The sequence below is a fragment of the Rhinatrema bivittatum genome, chromosome 1, assembly GCF_901001135.1.
Source record: "Rhinatrema bivittatum chromosome 1, aRhiBiv1.1, whole genome shotgun sequence".
Taxonomy (NCBI): Eukaryota; Metazoa; Chordata; class Amphibia; order Gymnophiona; family Rhinatrematidae; genus Rhinatrema; species Rhinatrema bivittatum.
In genome coordinates, this window is record NC_042615.1 from 332,851,384 (window position 1) to 332,868,942 (window position 17,559).

The window sequence follows — 17,559 nt, forward strand, 5'->3', positions numbered from 1 at the left end:
CTTTAAAGGGCCCGCGGCGGGAACCTGGCCACAGACCCGGATGCTGACGTCAGTTCCCTCAGCGCTTAAATGCTCAGGCCTTGCACTGAAGCGTGGCCTTTGCAACAGGTCTCCTTGGTCTCGTGTTCCAGGTTTCCTCGTACTCGTTGCTTCTCCGTAAGCCTTGCTTCATGTTCCTGTTTCTCCAAGTTCTTGATTCCTGTTCCATGTTCGTCTCGTCTGTGTGTTGATTGACTTCCTGGTTCTGACCATCGCTATGCCTGACCTTGCCTGCCTTCTCCAAGCCTGACCACTGCTATGCCTGACCTTGCCTGCCTTTTCCAAGCATGACCACTGCTACGCCTGACCTTGCTTGCCTTCTCCAAGCTTGACCCCTGCTTCGCCTGACCTTGCCTGCCTTCTCCGAGCCTGACCCCTGATATGCTTGACCTTGCCTGCCTTCTCTGAGCCTGACCACTGCTACGTCTGACCACGCCTGCTTTCTCTGTGCCTTGAACATTCCTCCATCTGACCATGCTCGCCTTCTCCATGCCTTGACCATTGCTCCATCTGACCACGCCCACCTTCTCCGTGCCTTGACCATTGCTCCATCTGACCACACCTGCCTTCTCCATGCCTTGACCATTGCTACGTCTGACCACACCTGCCTTCTCCGTGCCTTGACCATTGCTACGAATGTCTTCGCCTCAGACTTTCTTGAGTCCAGAGTTCCACGTTGCTTGCTACACCTTCCAAGTGCCACCAGCTTCCATTCAAGCTTGACAATGATCCCTCTTCCCTATCCTCTGGACAGGGACTATTAAGGCTTCGGCCTCCCTTTGCTCAGGCACCTTCAGTTCTTTCTTGTTCCTTGGTACTTGAGTTCCTGTTCCATATCCCGACCAGGATAGGACCATGCCATCTGCTGGCTGCTGGCTCTGGGCTGAACCATCTACTACATGTACTTAACCTTGAGGCCCACCTAAGTCCTGCTGGCCCTGGCTCCCAAAGGCTCAACCCGAGGGGAACGTGGGCTGGTATAGGTGAAGCTCCAGTGGCCTCCAGCTTCAGCCCACTCTGCCTGTTGATGGTGGGGACCCGTAGGCCCTCACCTTCAGGCAGCATCTACCCCACTTCAGCCCAAGGTTCCACCTCCTACACAACAGGAGTTGAGTTACCTGGCTAGGTTATCTGGCTAACTCTGATATTCAGAGTCTGGTTGGGCAAAAGAGCTGTCCTACAGTTAACTGGCTATCTAAGATATCTAGTTACATTCATCTCATGAACAATATTTAATGCTTTTAATGTTTTAATGTTTTATATACCGCCTTTACAATTCAAAGAATTAATCAAAACGGTTTACAGAAAAACATACACAAAGTTCCATAAATTAAGCCGCCAAAACATTTGATAAAAATTAACAATATATGGCATAAACACTTAAAACAAATAATAAAAACTATAAAAATGCATCAATTCAGGTAAATATTGAAATGTGAAAAGGTGAAAAGATTATTTTATGATGGTGAGGAGTACAACAAAATGATGATGATACCAGAGTTATGAACTGGTTAATGAACTATAAGCTTTTTGAAATAGATACGTTTTTAACATTTTTTTGAATTGTGGAATAGAGGATGTGAGACGAAGAGAATAAGGGAGACCATTCCAAAAAATAGGGCCGGCAACTGAAAAGGCCCTTTTCCTTGTTAGTTCCAGTCTAGCCGATTTAATAGTGGGTATATCTAATAAATTTTTTGAGAGAGACCTAAGCTGTCTAGCAGGTTTATAAATACGTAAATTTGAACAAAGCCATGTTGAATTTGTATTGTAGATTAGCGCATGTATAATATTCAGTACCTTATAATGAATCTGATATTATATTGGTACCCAATGAAAAGAGAAAAGAATAGGAGTAATATGTGTTCTACGGGTGTCTCCAGATAAAATCCGAGAAATGCAGAAACCAAACTACAATAAGGTGTTAAGGAATGGTCAGAATACATTAAATAAACTTTAAAAAGGGAGCATTTTTTAATGCCCAGATTTGTTTTTTTTAACACCTGATGTAGTAAGCTAATGTTATGTAAATATATTGGGAGTTAAAAAAGTACAAAAACTTTAAAATGTGCATTTGGCCCAGGCACTTACCCAGAGAGTTACAGACTTTTAAAACTTTTTTTTACTATTTTTTCCATAGCGCAGGAAACCTAAATCCAGCCCTGATCCAGGAGTTAGGTTTCCAGTGCTAAAGAAGATGTGCTGGCCAGAAGATGTGCAGTCTCTCTGTATCGGGGGGTATTGCCTAATGCCCTCATTTCCATGGAATATCCATGCAAAGGCGCTAAGCAGTACTCCCATTAAGGAACATACATTTCCAGCACACAAAACTCCTTGCTGCATCGGGAGTAAGTTTTGCGCCCAGAAAATGTGTGCTAAAGTATAGATTAAAGTATAGGCCGATGCAGAAGGGAGAACACACCTTTCTGCATTGGCCTATCGGGTTACCAAATTGGATGCTTGATAAACATAAAAGCTTTCACCTATGGATCATGAGTGTTCCCCTTTAATTTTGTCATTTGCTGTCACTGGTCATGTAGTTCATTTAGAAACCACTTCTCCAGATTAAAAAGTAGTTGAAAGCAATGTAGAACACATACCATATAGCGGCATACAGATTTGAAATATCTAGAAGTGTTGCCAGGAACTACTCACATTCATTAACCTGATAATGTTTATGCCTCTTGCTTTGAGCTTTGCTGCCTAATTATTAGCGATTTACAACTTATTTTACAACAAGTATTGGGCAGCCTGAAGCTCAACAGTAATAGATTGAGGAAGTCTGCAAAGCATTAATTTAATAAAAGTATCATTCTTATTTTGAGAACAATAAGAATTTTCCAAAGACTCCCTTGATTCATTTGTAACCACAAATCATCTGCTGAGTCATAATTTTATATCTAATCCATCATAGATACCAGATTAGAGAGAGCCTATAAATTTCAGAAATGCTTCTTTCAATCATCCACACAGGACTCAGCGAAGGGCTTGTTCATTACTGACCACTGAGGTAAGATGCAATTGCAGAACTCTTGTTTGAATTGAGAAGTTGTGCACCTTTCCCCAGTGTTTACATGCCAGTTGTCTTGTGTATGTAATAGGATTCTGAAGAAGAAACAACATTTAATATACAGCATGAATTAATAGGTTTCCCCACTGATCATCCATCATTCTAAAACCAGATAATGCCATTTGCCACTGAAGTAGCAAGCTGTGAAAACTTTATAATATCACTGAATCAGAACTTATTTTCTTCTTTTCCCATCAAAATGTATTCTATTGTTTACTTCACAATGGCTTTCATTTTTCTTTTGTTTTACAGTTCTGTACCAATATGAAGCGGATCTTCCTGCTTACATTCACTTTGGCCTTGGTTATTGGTGCAATGGTAAGATAAAACTCACCTTGTTCATTCCATCAAGCCTTTTATCTCTTTATTTTCCCGAGACTTGTCCTGGGCAGAATACTGAATAAATGTGTAAGGATAGATCAAAGGTGATGCAAATAGGGTACAGAAGTGGAAGATTTTGAAAAATAAGAGGACAAGGATTGCCTTTGAGGTGGGGAGTTACCAAAAGAAAGGGTTAAGGGACGGGGCACACGATGTGGAGACTCTTCTGGATAATTCTTGTAGTGGCATTTTGAAAGCATGACAGAGGAGGAACTGGAAAAGAGAAGGACCAAGAAAAACTAGTGCCAAGTATTCATGTGGGAAATGATAAGAAAATGAGCTGAGATTCTACACAAGCTAACAGGATGGGAGGATACAGAGGATGAAAACCTTTGCAGAAATAGGACTGGATGTGGTGAGAATGAGGGAAAGAAAAGTCAAGGGGACAGCAGGTTAGCCTGAATGTGTGTCAGGAATGATTGTGCTAGTAGCAGTCTTTTATTGATAGAGATGGGAGAAGGATGGAGGAGGGAGGTGAAAATGCTGCAGAGTCCTCGGATTTCATCGCGTTTAAGCACTGGTGCAGGGTCAGACAAGCAGATACAGCAGACACCTGTTTGAAGGTGACTATTAAAATGGTGGGATTAAATGAGATCACCAAGGAGAGTGAGAGAACAGAAATAAAGGTTCACAAAACAAAAGCAAAATATATAAGGTGATGCCTTTAAATTGGACTAAAATAACACAGTTCTTGATTGGCTTTCGAGAGCCAGTCCTCTCTTCCTCAGGTCAGAATAGAATGAGCAAACGATGATATTAGCAGTAAGTATGAGCTATGCTAATCAAAGTGTGAAGGAATTCCTTCTAGGATTTGTTTATATTTCCTGCTAATGTCATCTTTAGCTCATTGTATTCTGACCCGCGTCCCTGGCTCTTGAAAGATAGTCAGGAAATGTATTTAGCTAGTCCAATAAAAAGATATCACGTGATATAATTATTTTTTGTTTTAATTTCTTAACCTTTATTTCTGTTAATTCAAGTGGACTAACACAGCAACAGCACTGCTTTATCCAAAAGTGAGTGAACACAAAGAATAAAAGGATCCAAAATTAACCTCTGGAAAAGAACCACACAGATGGGATGGATTTGCTGGGCATCCAGAAAAGTGTATGGCATTTTAATAGTCACCTTTTTAATAGTCACCTTCAAACAGGTGTCTGCTGTATCTGCTTGTCTGACCCTGCACCAGTGCTTAAACGCGATGAAATCCGAGGACTCTGCAGCATTTTCACCTCCCTCCTCCATCTCCATCCCATCTCTATCAGTAAAAGACTGCTACTAGCACAATCATTCCTGACAAACATTCAGGCTATCCTGCTGTCCCCTTGACTTTTCTTTCCCTCATTCTCACCACATCCAGTCCTATTTCTGCAAAGGTTTTCATCTTCTGTATCCTCCCCAAACCAAATGTGCCCATACAGTACAGTTTTTTTATTTTATTGCATGTAAGATTTTTTTAAATGAAAGTTTACTATTTATTTCTAGGACTGCACCCTGCATGTTGCCCTGATATGACCTTTTCTGTGGTTTTCTAGTTTTTGCATGAACGTGTACAATTTCCCAACTGATATGGTTTGAGTACTACATCCCTGACCTTGTTTTAATTATTGTTTTCCCACTGTAGAATATCACAGCTTTATTTCACATTCTATCCCTTAGGTACTTTAAACAGTCAAAAGCTGCCTGATCTGATCACCGGCCCATTATTTCTTATTTGTGTCAGTATCCAGTTTATTAACAGAAGCATGCTTTACACTTCACAACTTCGGCCAGCATCCTCCCAACACCTTCCCCCCTCCCTCCTCCTTATATTTCCCTCCTGCCCCTGATTAAGATACACCAGACACAATTTAAACATAATAGGAGACAGCTTTCTTTTATCATGTAAAAAACAATTATTATAATTAATACAGTTTAATACACAATAACTTCAAACTATAATAATATAAAATAACATAACGCTTCATCCACAATGAAAAATATTTGTATCCTTTCTAAAATCCAAATCACTTATTACCAAAGGGCTTGATATACTAATATATTTTTCCCATTCTTTTGTCAATAGAGAAATGCTTAGTAAATAAGCCCATAATATACTCAACCCTCATTCCAACTGCTCTGTGTCTATGAATCTAGGGCCTGTCATCAAGCAGCAAGCACACTCTGCTGAAACCTCACTACTTATAGTGACTTCCCTAGATTGCCCCTAATAGAATTTTAAAACTGGGAATCTAGTCCTCTTCGTATTCATAGGGGCCTGGGTATGATCACTAATGTGTATGCTAACCATGTACCGTGTAGAGATGTGAATCGTGTCCTCGATCGTCTTAACGATCGATTTCGGCTGGGAGGGGGAGGGAATCGTATTGTTGCCGTTTGAGTGTTTAAAATATCGTGAAAATCGTTAAAATCGTGAGCCGGCACACTAAAACCCCCTAAAACCCACCCCCGACCCTTTAAATTAAATCCCCACCCCAAATGCCTTAATACTTCATCAACTTTGGGAGGGAAGTACTTACTTGCCCTAAACCAATGGCAGGAAAACCGGCACACTAAAACTAAAATATATCGGACGATATTTTAAATCGTCAAAAAACGATTCACATCCCTAGTACCGTGAACCCAGGCACTATTTCCTTAATAGCGTTTTGAGTATCTTCTTTTTGTTCTGTATCCCCTTTGTTTGCTGGTGAGGCTGCTGTGACATGAGCCTTAATCTCCAGTCCCTGCTAATCTCTATGTGCAATTCCACTGTTACCATTTACCACGGGCCTATTGACTTGAGCAGGCTGCTTTAGCTGCTGTTCTACCAGCCCCAAGCCCTTTTGTTTTCATTATCTCAACCCCTGCTGAAACTCTCTAGACCTGGCAGAGAACTGCTAAGGTACTACATATTCCAGAGCTTCCTCAGACATTAGACTTTTAAAACTTAAAGCCTTCAACACATCAGTACCACAGTGTGCAAGACAGTTTAACATTTTTAAAGTTATCAATTTATATACTGTGTCACATCTTGCATTTCTGTTTCACAAGGCTCTGACGATTTGTCTTGATATGATTAGTGAAATTAGATGGAAGAAATTGCAGGTTGTCATCTAACTAAATTAAATGCTCCAGTCCAGACTGATATTTTCTTTCTTCTTAATCTAGATTCTGATGTAAATCACTGATATAGTCATAGAAAAATTCACAAAACCTCAAAAAATAATAGTGTTGGTTTATGGACAAGATATTTTGAATGATCATAGGAAACAAAAACTGCCTCAAGCACAAAATTAAAAAACATTTACTTACATAACCTTTTGTTGTTTTTGCTATTTTATATTTGCTGATTGATCTTCAGGCTGAGAAGAAGCTTGAGAGACGTGCCAGGGCGATAAATGTAAGTTGTCTTAGTGCCCTGTACAGGTTTTTGTTTTTTTGGTGTTGCAGCTTTCCTATGTTAGTTCCTTTGCTTCCCGTCTTAGAAGGAAAATTCAAGATTGCTTTCTCTGCAAAAGGGCAGAAATGAAATCTTAGCAAATAAAAATACATGTTACATGTTATACATTAGCCTAATAAAAATGTATCACCATATTTCTGTGCATTCAAGAGAACTAACATGGCAGCCAAACTACTTTCTGCAAAAGGGAGAAGTGAAATCAGCTTTCACACTCCTTGCAAGCAGTATCAGAACTAACAAGAAGAATCTATTACCTTTCATGCTTTCGTTTCTATTCTTAGGACTGATTTTCTCCATTGCCTGTTATAGTTGGAGGTGTTGGTAGGGGACTCAAGAAAATTGAAATCATTTTTTGGGTTAAAATCTCAAACTAACTTGATGGAGATCCTCATTTTTTAAGTCCCCCCTTCATTTTTGAAAACTGAAAACTGTGGTTAAAGGTTCCGAATCACCATGCTTGAAAACATTCTATTATAGATTTCATCTAATTCAATTTCAAAAAATATATTTACAATTTTGAAAGCTCATTACCCCCTTGAAATTGAAAATGATGCTGTCTCTTGTTTCCATTTTTCTTACGACTGATTTTCTCCTTTCTTTGATATGGAGGGTCTGGGGTGCCCTATGGCTAAGGCTTCATTCTCAACTACCAGGAATTTTGTATCTTGTTTGCATATCCCTTGCCCCCAATAGCCCAGCCATCACAGTGATCATCCTTGGCCAGGGCCCCCAAACCACAGCTGCCTAAAGAACTGAATGGATATGACCCTGTCAGGTCGCTGTTGGGATTCTTATCAAATAGATCTAGTCCGCCAACTAGGGAATTAGCTGGCTAGATCTCCTGGAGTAAAACCTTTGCCCTGAAGAGTGAATGAATATAAGTTTACAAGGCAGTTATATTTAAGTGCTCTCAAAGCAGGCATTTTAGGAAAAATGGTGAGACTGGGAAGGGATCTTAGTTAGCTAGCCCCAATTTCCAGTGTTAACTGGTCATGTTAACTGCATAAATTTGGGACCTTCAACGCCAAGCTTAAGTTAGCCAGCTAGATTTAAGTGAATTTTCAGCCAGAAACTAACTGGCTAGGATACCTTATATTATACTTATAAAAGCAAGATATTGCAAGATATTGGTTAATAAGGGCATATTAAACCTGAATTGAAAAACTAAACTAATAAGATAACATAAAATTTAAGACCAATAAAGTGAATTTTAAAAGCCCAGTGCACGCCAACATCGGAAGATGCACGCACAAGCAATTAGATTTTGTGTAATTTCATAGGTGCGTTTTTTCCACTCCCTTTGGAGTGTTTTTCTTTGTCTATTATAAGCACCAGTTAGTTCCACATATTGCCCAATTTTTGTTTTCCTATATAAAATCTACATATTGGGGTAGATTTTAGAACTTGCACGAGCGTGTCCATGTGCGTGCGCTACCCAGCGCACATACATGGACATGCGATTTTATAACATGTGCGTGCAGGCGCATGCATGTTATAAAATTGGGGATCAGCACGCGCAAAGGGATGCACAATTGTGCAAATACTGAAGGTTTTGCAAAAAAGGGGCGGGGCAGTGTCTGAGCATGGGTGGGGCATGGGCAGGCTGGAACAATGCATCAAGTCCGTGTCACGCAGAAGCACGCACCAGGATTGGATGACCACATAACCTGTTGCTGCTACGTACTGCATATTAAATACTATTAAATATTAAATATTTATATTTATATTAATAAATACTATTAATATTAATTAATTAATGTTATATTAATTAAATACTATTAAATATTAAATATTAAAACAAAAACATCTAGGGTAGGCAGCAGGGTTTTAGGGGTTGGGGCTGGTAGGGTAAAAGGTAGGCAGGTTTGGTAGGGGTGAACTGGGAGGGAACAGGAAAATGGGCCTATCACATCGTTGCGCGTACCTACTAAAATTCCCCCCAAGGTGGGCTCACATGCACCCACTGAATTTTAAATGCCACCTATATGCACATCTCATTCGATTTTAATAAGGGGCATGGTCTGGGAGGGGCATGTGTGTGCAAATACTTACGCGCCCTGGCACACACCCAGGTCCACTGCCGCATAAGTTTACTTCTGCTATGGAGAAGGTGTAAGTTGTAAAAAAATGTAAAAAACCAGCCATTTTGGAAGGACTTAAAGGGTTTGGGGTAACTGAGGGGAGTGCAGGCTTTTAAACCAGGGCGGTTTAGAGGACCTAGCTCAACACTGGGCAAACTAGTGAACAAACTGATGAAACTAGTCAAGTCATGGATGCGTGCCAATTTAAAAATTACCCTGACTTACACAGTAAAAATGGGATTTAGGGACCTAGGTGCGCACCTACTTAAAATTAGGCACACACGTGCACGCTCTCAGATTATTTTATAATATGTGCGAAAGCTATAAAACCACCATGTCCCTGGTGCACACACGGACGCACATGTGCCAATGTGTGCCCGTGCACTGCTTTGAAAGTTATCATTATAGAAAGTAGGAGTTCCAGGGTGCAGAGTTGGAACAAGGGAAGGATTTACATGCATAATTGCAATTTTCAAAAGTATACATGTAAATGTACATGCACAAAGTAGTACCTGTTCTTGAGAAGATGTAACTTTGAGTGTATATATCACACCGTGTTCCTCATACACCTGCAAATTTTCAAAGCAGATATTTGTACATAAATCTCCTTTAAAAATTTGGGCTAAAGATTGCAGGTAAAATCTATGCACAGACTTGGGGGTACTGAAAATTACTCTTATAATATTTGGGGGGTTTATTTTCAGTGAAACACTGACATGAGAATCAGCAGTAGATAATTCATCTTGTATAGTTTATGGGTTAAATGCTACAGCTAACTTTCCATTCACTATTTGGGCTTACATGCATATGACATTCTCATTTTATGCATTTTTAATGATATATTTAAGCTTTTAGATTTCCCTTCAGATTACATAGGATGCCCAGAGCAGTTTACAAAATAGAAATAAAAAAGAGCAACACAAACAATACAGTAAATAAAGATAAAAACATTGAGCTCCTAAATTAGAATTTATTATTAAAATAAGAGCAAATCAAAGCACAGGCATCCTATTGAAGAATTTAAAGTGTATGAAATGTTTAGGCTCCAAAAGGTATACATAGTAACTAATCTAAACATTGATTTATTTCACAGCCATATTATTATTTTTATTCAACACTGATGCTATCACCATACTACAGATTTCTGGGACTGCAGCCTCAGTTTTTTCCTATGTATGTACCAGTCATAACTCCTACAACTACTACTACAACCACAACCACAACCAAGGCTAAAGAATAAAACAATGAGGTAGGTACAATATAAAACAGCATTAAATCCGACTAGGTTAAACCCAATAGAGTAGATATTGAGCGGTGGGGTGACCAGATAAGTTAGTTGGATGAACTTATAGAGCCTGATTTTCAAAAGCATTTACATGCTTAAAACTGGGGTTTACATGTGTAAATGCACTTTAACCATGAAGAGAGCTTGTGAAAACAGATATAGTATATGCCATTGAATTGTCAACAGGTTTTACCCAGCTTAAATGCACCTGTCATGGAGTAAATGGGCATTTGAAAATTGCTAAGAAAGTACAGTGTGTTAAAATTTGCATTTATTACTCCTTTCAAAATTTACCTGTTAATATTTGGCTAATTTATACTAGATATTCAGTGGTGTGGCTGTGCCACTAAATATACCAGACTATGGGAGCTGGGAGATACTGGTATTGGGCACAGGGTACTGGTGCTGGGCAGAGGGTAGTAAAAGTAGCACAAGGAGTGGGGTGGGAGGCCTTGCATTGGAGGTCATCAAGTTCCATCATTGTTCTTGTAGGGGATGGGGATGTTCTGCTGGGGAGGAAGGGGAAATAACATAGGGGATTGAGAAAAAGACCTGATGGGGAAGATTGTGTGAGACCCTACTTCCAGTTCTTGAGGGTCTTAAGGTACTGCACATTCTGATTCCTTGGCTCTTGGGATGTAAAAGGCTGGCCACCCCTCCATTAAAATCTTTATGGATAGAAATCCAATAGAGATGGGGAAGAATGTAGTGAAAATGATAAGATGGACGATGAAGTGCTAAGAGAAATAAGGAAAGAAAACCAATTTGACAATATAGTAATAATGGGAGATTTCAATAATCCCAATAAATGTAACATTAGGTCATGCTAGAAAGGTAAAGTTCCTGGATGGAATAAATGATTGCTTCATGAAATAATTGGTTCAGGAGCCGACGAGAGAGGGAGTTATTTTAGATCTAATTCTTAGTGGATCGCAGGATTTTGTAAGAGACCTAATGATGGTGGGGCCGTTTGGCTTTAGTGATCATAACATGATCCAATTTAAATTAATGAAGGGGACAATAAGTAAATCTACACTAGATTTACTCTAACACTAAACATTCCAAAGGAGAATTTGATAGAATTTGGAAGATAGAAAAAACTAAAAGGTGCAGCTACAAAGATTAAGAGTAAACAACAAGTGTGGACATTGTTTAAAAATACCATCTTTGAAGAGCAGTCCAGATGTATTCCATACCTTAAGAAATGTGGAAGGAAAGCCAAATACCTGCTGGCTTGGTTAAAAGGTGAAGTGAAAAAGACTCCTTTAGTCAAAAAAACTTCCTTAAAAAATTGGAAGAAGGATCCATCTGAAGAAAATAGGAAAAAGCATAAGCATTGGCAAGTTAAATGTAAAACACTGATAAGACAGGCAAAGAGAGAAGCTGGCTGTAAAGGAAAAAACTCATAATAAAACCTTTTAAAATATATCTGAAGCAGGAAGCCTGCGAGGGAGTCAGTTGGACCATTACATAATTGAGGCATTAAAGGGGCACTTAGGGAACATAAGGCCATTGCGGAAAGTCTAAATGAATTCTGTGCTTAAGTGATTACTAATGAGGATGTTGGAGAGATATCCATTCCGGAGACAGTTTTCAAGGGTTATGGTTCAGATGAACTGAACCAAATCACGGTGAACCTGGAAGATATAGAAGGCCATATTGACAAACTGAAGAATAGCAAATTGCCCAAACCAGATGATATACACCACAAGGTTCTGAAATAACTCAAAAATGAAATTTCAGATCTATTGCTAGTAATTTCTAACCTATCATTAAAATATCCATTGTACTTGAAGACTGGAAAGTGGCCAATGTAAACCCAATATTTTGAAAAAAGGCTTCAGGGGTGATCCAGGAAACTAAAGACCGGTGAGCCTGAATTCAGTGCCGGGAAAAATCATGGAAAATATTCTAAAAAACAAAATCACAGAATATATAGATAAACATGGAGTAATGGTGCACAGCCAGCATGGATTTACCGAAGGGAAATGTTGCCTCACAAATCTGCTAGATTTTTTTGAAGAGGTTAATAAACGTGGAAAAAGGTGAGCCGGTAGATTTAGTGTATTTGAATTTTCAGAAGGCATTTGACAAAGTGCCCCATGAGAGGTTTCTAAGAAAATTAAAAAATTATGGGATAGGAGGCAATGTACTTTTATGGATTGCAAGCTGCTAAAAAGGCTGGAAACAAACATTAGGATTAAATAGTCATTTTTGTAAGTGGAGAGAGGTAAACAGTGAAGTGCCTCAGAGATCTATACTTGGATCAGTGCTTTTTAATATATTTATACATGATCTAGGTAGGGGAATGACGAGTGAGGTTATCCAATTTGCAGTGATGCATATAGGGAAAAATAACCCATGTTGTAGTTACACCATGTTAGGTTTCATGTTAGGAATTACCAGTCAGGAAAAAGAATGAGGTGACAATACATTGAAATTGTCTCAGTGTGATGCCCACGTTATAAAAGCAAACACAATGTTAGGAATTATTAGGAAGGGAATGGTGAATAAAATGGAGAATGTCATAATGCCTCTGTATTGTTCCATGGTGCGACTGCACCTTGAGTACTGTGTTCAATTTTGGTCATTTCAAAAAAATATAGATGCACTGGAGAAAGTACAGAAAAGGGTGACCAAAATGATAAAAAGGATGGAATGGCTCCCCTGTGAGGAAAGGCTAAAGAGGTTAGGGCTGTTCAGCTTGGGGAAGAGACAGCTAAGGGGGGATATGATGGAGGTTTAAAAAATCATAAGAGGTCTAGAATGGCTTAATGTAAATCAGTTGTTTACTCTTTCAAATAATACAAGGACTAGGGAGCACGCCATGAAGTTAGCAAGTAGCACATTTAAAACAAATTGGAGAAAAATATTTTTCACCCAATGCATAATTAAGCTCTGGAATTCATTGCCAGATGATATCGATAAAGCAGTTAGCTAATCTGGGTTTAAAAAGAATTGGACAAGTTCCTCGAGGAGAAGTCCATAAACTGTCATTAGTCAAGATGACTTTGGAAATAGCCACTGCTTACTAGCAGCATTAGTAGCATGGGATCTATTTAATGGCTGGGTACTTGCTATGTACTTGTATCATGGAAACAGGAAGCTGGGCTTAATGGCCCCTTGGTCTGACCAGTATGGCAACTTCTTTTGTTCTTTCATGGAAGGCCACAGTGAAAGGATAAGAGGAGCATCTGAGGATACCAGAAGATATATTCTGGAATGTGTTCCTGCATTGTTGGCCTCCTGCTACTATTTCTGCTGTGACCCAGCGAAAATATGGCTACAACCGAGTATAAAAATTTTTAGAAAGGAAGTTAAGATCTGGCTATTCATGAAGCACCAGACCCCAAATAAAACACTATGTACCCTTTCAGATCTGCTTTACCCTATTTTATCAAAATCAGCAAATCAAATCAATCAAATCAGAAATACAGTACATAAAGAAAGCAAGTAGACATGAGATAGGGAGTGGAGGAAGAACAAGGTGGAAAAAACAAGGAAAAAATGGAGGAAGAGGAACGTAGAATGAAGGAGGAAAGAGGAATATGGAAGAGATGAGAGATGGGAGCATGAGATGGATTAGAATGTGAATAAGGAAAAGATGAGGTTAAATAGGAAAATGGGAGATTTGGAGAAAGGAAGGTTAAAACTGAGATGAAGAGAAGGTTGATATGGAGATGAGGTAGCAGTGAAAGGGAGATTGGACAGAGGTAAATGGGAAAAAAAAGAGAGCAATAGCTAGAGGAATGAGACAACGCAACATTTGATGGAAAAAGAGAGGTGTTATAGAAGAGAAATGGTAAGAAGAAAAATAAAATCTGGTGGAAGACCATAAGGCCCATCAGATCTGCCTACTTTTTATTCCTAGTACAATGCCTTATACTGAGGATGATCAGTGTTTCTCAGCCATCCCCTTCACTTCTTTACAACTTGGATACTCTTGCATTATGTTGCTGTTTTTGCCTCTACTACTTCCCCTAGAAGATCAGTCCTTCACCACTCTTTCTGTGAAGAAATATTTTCTGCTTTTACTCCTTGTGTTTATCCCCATGGAAACTCACTATGATAATCAGTTCCTCATCTGAAGTCAGAGCAAATAGTGAAAGAGATGAGTTGGGATAGCAGAAAAAGAAGAGGTATGAGAGAGATTAGACAAATCCAAAAGAAGAGAGTACCCACACTTTTTTCAATCAGCTATTGAGCAGGGCTTTAGTTAGTCTGGAAGGGCAGTGTGGGAATGATTGCACTTCTACAATCTTTGGGGCCGATGCAATAAAGGCGCGTAGAAAGCGGACGCTGAACAGTCAGCGTCAGCTCTCTTAACACGCGCATGGTGCTCCAAGAAGTTGACTAAAGTTCAGTTCTTTTTATTCAAGTTTAATATGCCGTATTTTCTGGTGTATGTTGCACTGTTGTATAAGTCACACCCCTCTATAAACAGCCACTTTTTACAGAAGTGTTAGAACATAAGTTGCACCTTTATATAAGATGCACCTGCGTTTCTCCTTGCAGGGCTCTGATGAGAGTGTAAGAGATAGAAAGAGCGAGAGAAGCAATTTATAAGGAAAAAACAGCACGTCACACCATTGTATAAGATGCCCTGACAAATTTGAAAAAAAATGTGACTTATACACCGGAAATAAGATTCTTATTAACCAATTGCTTGCTTGCATACATAAAATATAAGCAAAAAAGTGGATGGCACAATATATAGCAACACCGTCAAAGGCACTGAAAGCATCATGAAATATCACACAGTATAATATTGAAGATCAAGGGGTCTATGTACTAATCCATGTTAGAAGTAGCATGTAACATGTTCCCAGGCAATCTAATGCAAGTGTTATATCCAGCTTTAATGCAGTATGTTTAAAACACATGAGATGCAGATATGGTGGCACTAAAATAGCCATGCTAAACTGAACATAGCCATTTTAATGTTGACATGTTCTGTATTTTGCCGTGCAGCGTGTATTAATTAGCCTTAAGCAATGTAGCCAGTTGGCATTGACTGTAGGAAATCCGACACAGGAGGGAGAGGGGACCACCAATGCCTGTGCTTTCTTTTCCTCACACCCCCACAGCCCAAGATTGGATCTCTCACTGATAGCACTGCCTCCCTTGCAAAGATCAGATCTTCTGGCTCTGGTACTCACAATCATTCCCCTAGCCATCCCCATCCCCAACCCCAAAATAAAAAGTGGGTCTCTAGGCCTGAACCCCTCCCCATGACTCCAAAATAAGCATGCATGGGTCCAGCAGAAAGAAAATAGGCTCCCTCCTGATAGTGAAAACTGCTGGCTTCCCAGGAAGAGGGGCTGTAAGTGTAACTGTAAGAGGTGATGGGGGCATAACAACCCCACTAACAGTACTAGAAGGCATTTTTGAGATCTAGAATACCGGAGAGTCAGCAAATTAGATGGTCGCCTAGCGCACCAAACTTTTGGGGACAACAAAATCCCATCAGTACAAGGCCCAAAGGGGCGCTGTGCTAGAGCCACTGCCACAGGTAGGAGAGAGTGTTGTGCTGGAGCTGCTGCCAATTGGTAAGTTGGGGGAGGTGAGTGCATTAATGAAGTTTTGCCTGGGGTGCCAAATACTTTTGCACTGGATCTGAGAGTAGGGGATTCAGGCCCAGAGGCCATCTTCTCATTTCAGAAAGAAGGTCGGAGGAAGTCAAGCCATGAGGCCTTTTTCACATTTCATGGAAGGGGCAGTAGGTATTCTTGAGCCCAGATGCCTAATCTTGGCAAGGGATATGGGAAATTCCAGGTCCTAAATGCCCAATCTTTATCACGGAGTTGGAGGTACCATGACCTAAAGACCTAATCAGCACTGGCTTTCCTAATACAGGATTCTTAACTATCCCTCCTCAACTGCAGATAAAGTCCTACATTAGAAGGTCTGCATTGACTCTCGTGGGTATTAATGCTGGATACATCTTGCATTTATAAGGGCATAATAATCATTTTGATTATTTACTCATGTTCATGTGTATTGGAATTACCATTGGGAACTCTAGAAATAATGGTAATACACATATTTTAAGGGCTGTAGTACATGGGCATTAGCTAACACCAACATTCAGCACAGGCTTTAATGTTAACAAACACCCATTACCTCATTAGCACTCAAAGTATTCTTATGTCACAGGGTATCCAATATATATATTGGCTGGCTCATTTTGCAAGTATTTAATCGATTGTTTTTGAATTATGAATTAAAAACACTTGTTTTTTCTATAAATCAACTTTTATCCATTTTCCCCCCATTTTTCTTCCTCTTTTCCACAGACCTTTCCCCCCAACCAAAATCCTCCCTTCTCAAGTTTGTCTCTTTCTCTCTCTCAATTCCCCTTCCCTGGAAGTCTGCATATTTGTCATCCACTGTCATATACAGCAGCCTTGCCTGCAACAATCTGTGGGAAAGATTCCTTTGGCTGCTATAACAGTGGTTCTGTTCTTCACATCTCTAATTAGGACCTTCAAAAAGGACGTTCTATTTAATTGTAGTGTCCACACCAAAGGCAACCTAAATGGTTAGAGATAAGTGCTAAAACTGATAATATGCAAAGTAGGTTAGGAATTTCATTTTATTTTATCAGGAAAAAACAGTTCAGCTAATAAAGATCTGATTGGCACTTACTATATACACTAAGATATGTGATAATATTAAACCATTTAACCATATGTCAAAATACTTAAGAAGGATGGACAATAATTCCTATTTCTCTTTTTGTTACAGGGAACCACAGAATGAAAACTGGTTTTGTAACTAGATAACTATGCAATCCAGAAAAAAATGGTCTATGTGAAAATTATGTTACAGCTTTGAATAAATGCATTCCTTTCAGCAGCCACCTTTCTGGTTTCTATGCTAAGAAAAAAGTTAGACATGAGTCAATCAGAATATCCTTTAGTGTTCCAAAAATTATCAGTAGGATTGTTTGTAATGAAAATCTTGCTAATACCTATGAAACTCATATAAGAGAGCCTATGCACTAAACTTTAATATGCATATTAATAGCCTTATTTCACACACAAAAAAATAGTGTGGCAAGCAATACAGCATTAACACACACATTAGAAAGATCAGAAGAAACATTAACATCCGCATGTAAAAATGATATCCACACATGTGCAAATGAAGGAACGTCATTTACAAATGATGCTTTGCTGTCTAGATGGTAATTTATTTATTTCTTTACAAGTTTTTAGATACAGCCTATAACAGAATAACCATGCTAGGTGGTTTACAG

The 17,559-nt window shown here is 39.2% G+C and overlaps 1 long non-coding RNA gene across 1 annotated transcript; it reads left to right on the top strand.

Moving 5' to 3' along the window:
* The first annotated feature begins 3,008 nt into the window (after positions 1–3,008).
* On the top strand, positions 3,009–17,160 carry LOC115080692. Its single transcript, XR_003853633.1, has 5 exons — positions 3,009–3,049; positions 3,362–3,427; positions 6,834–6,872; positions 10,107–10,262; positions 17,046–17,160. It is a non-coding gene; the product is annotated as an uncharacterized LOC115080692 (long non-coding RNA).
* The last annotated feature ends 399 nt before the right edge of the window (positions 17,161–17,559 follow it).